The 2,782-nt window shown below is 38.4% G+C and overlaps 1 long non-coding RNA gene across 1 annotated transcript; it reads right to left on the reverse strand.

The window, feature by feature from the left end:
* Nucleotides 1-1,298: 1,298 nt before the first annotated feature.
* On the reverse strand, nt 1,299-2,089 carry LOC118213832. Its single transcript, XR_004762522.1, has 2 exons — nt 2,044-2,089; nt 1,299-1,426 (listed from the first exon to the last, which is right to left on the reverse strand). It is a non-coding gene; the product is annotated as an uncharacterized LOC118213832 (long non-coding RNA).
* Nucleotides 2,090-2,782: the final 693 nt, after the last annotated feature.

The following is a 2,782-nucleotide window of genomic DNA, read 5'->3' on the forward strand; positions in this document are numbered from 1 at the left end:
ACAACGTTTTTTGGATTTCCCTGGTCTGCGTGTGGGTCCGTACACAGAACATCACATAATGAGTAATGACATGTTCATCAAAGGGAAATTATAGTAGGAAACATGTGCTAGCCTCTTCAGGGTTTTCCCTAGGTTTTCAGAGGGCTTACGTGCTGTCGGGGTTCCGGAGGGTGGTGGTGGTTGGGGGGTTTTAAATTATTCAAAGGAAATTTTAAGTTATTTTTAGTGTTTTCACGTTGTTTTCGACCATTATCCTTACCATATTTGTGAAAGAAAGCTGGCAACACATATTCTGTCTCCAAGAGCACTGGTGACCGCATGAATGTTATTATCCTTAAATAAACCTCACTATATTCAAACCTGTTCTCAGTAACAGATAACTTATTCTCTGAATAAAAATATAAGGTAAACTATCACTAGTTAAAAAAATAGCTGCCCCTTTTGTGTTATAAGTGGTTTTTGACGATACTCTTGTACCAACTGTTGCTTTCCTTCCTTGATGTTTTCTTAATTTCACTTTTTGGTTTGCCGTTGGTTGATTGATGATTTTATGACAATATATTTTTTAATATGACTTGGAGTGTTTACTAACTTGGAGTGCATAAGGGTACTGATATCTCTGTTCAGCTGACAAACAGAGAATCACAGAAAACTTTATATTTAACAGCTGAATAAAATCTGTCTCCATTTCACCACCCAGCGAGCATGCTCTTTAGCGATCGTCGCCGCGGGAGCTCAGAGATGAACTGAGAGAGGATGTGGTATTGAACACTGAAGGGGCGACTAATTTTAAACCTGATGAAGGAAGCTTCATGAAAAGGAGGTGATAGGAGATAATTCAACACAGAGTAAGTGCTGAAAACACACACAACACACACAAAACCGTTTATGAATTTATGCCTCTGAGTGAATGTGCTAGGAGTCGAAGACAAGTGCAAAAAGTAGGTCATCTATAAATGCATGCCCATTTGGAAAAAAAACAGCATACTTCAGCGTACCTGAAGTATGATTATATGAACTTCATACAGCAGGTAAGCTGAAATATGCTGTAGTATACTTCAAGGGTATTTTTTCACATGGGTGGGTAAATAACAGGGCACACAGTGGAGAGAGGAACATTTCAAAATGGCGACTTCCGAACACCTGTGATCAGCTTTACTGCCACTATTTTACAATGCAAACAATACTGACAACAGATTATTCAGAAACTGTCATTTATAGTTTCTCTAAAGCAGTGGTTCTCAACCTTTTTTCCCCCAAGGCCCCCGGTGTCCATGGAAATATTCCTTTTTTAAAAAAAATTTATAGGTGGCGTGGTTTCAGGCTGAACCTTTAGAGCAGTGGTTCTCAACGGGGGGGCGGGGCCCAAAAGGGGGCCCTAGGGAGCTGCCAGGGGGGCCCTGAGATGATGAATGAATCTGCAGACCTGCCAACCATAGGAAAATATTTTGAGTACAACAATAGTCAGTGTAATGCTTAGTTCACATGCTTTCGCACCACTTCACTTTGCACGCACACACAAGCCTTTCTTCATAATTCTAGTTTTGACTGTGATCAGGCAAAATTGTATAATTTGACCTGATTCTAAAATATTGCTTGCACTGCACTGGGCTATATTATGATATACTTTCAAGTCAAAAGTTTGAGTACACCTGCTTAAAACAGTTTTTTCATGATTAATATTTCATTATATGATATGTGTGCTTATACAAACTGATAACCACAAGTGAATTGCATTCACTTATTTAATAAAAATGGAAATAATTTATTTTGTATATTGTAACATGTTTTCATTTTCAAGTATTTACAGAAACTTATGTTGTAATGTAAAAAAAAAGAAGCTTATGTTGTGATGTAAAACACTATCAATTATGAATAAAACCAAGTTTCTGTTCATATTTCCATTTTTATTTAACAATTAAATAATTGAATCAGCTTATATAGGCACACATCATATAGGCCTAATGAAAAAAAATAGTATTCAATTGAAAAATTATCTAGAAATGTAGGCTTTTGTATCTAGAGGTTTAGCCAAATTATTACCTGAAGCTCCTTGGTGGCTAATGTCAAAATCATAATTGCACAATGTTCAAAATGCATGGTGCGGAAGTTTTGAGGGGCGGAGCTACGGCCATTGCTCCTGATATTTTGCGAGGAACTTCTGGGAGGCATGGACTCGCTTCTTTTTAGTAGGTCTGCTGCTCTCTCTCTCCTTGTTAGTATCCTCGTCATCTGACGTCATGATTATTTTCTCACTGCAAGGCTGGTCGGGTGACTGGCTGCAATAATAGAAATTATTTGCTACGTTAGCAGTCTATAGTCAAACACGTTTGCAATGGTCACTTTGCTCCAAAAGAGCGTGCGCGATTCAAAGTTTGAACAGGGAGTCTACGTAGCGTTGGAGTTACTGCAGCTAAATTATTCAATCAGTTACTCATACGAGATTAAATCGCATGCGAGCTACTACTACGGCTAACTATTTACGCAAATTTATCTCATTAGGATACACCCCTTGAAATGCATCATCTCGTAAAGTTACCGAATATGTTTTACAGATTTATATGTTAATATTACGGTCACATTTTTGTGCTTGATTATTACTCCCCACTTCCCATTTTACCTCAGCAATGCAGCGTTACGCACAGTGGATAATAAAGTACCGCTGCGTATCAGTGGATGTTGAGTGGATCGGGGAGGGGTTACAGAACCACAAGCGCAAGGTCGTAGCATCTGGTTCAATCCGAGGGATGTAGTTTAAATACCGAATACATGTACGGTATTG

The sequence above is a fragment of the Anguilla anguilla genome, chromosome 15 (genome assembly GCF_013347855.1).
Source record: "Anguilla anguilla isolate fAngAng1 chromosome 15, fAngAng1.pri, whole genome shotgun sequence".
NCBI lineage: Eukaryota > Metazoa > Chordata > Actinopteri > Anguilliformes > Anguillidae > Anguilla > Anguilla anguilla.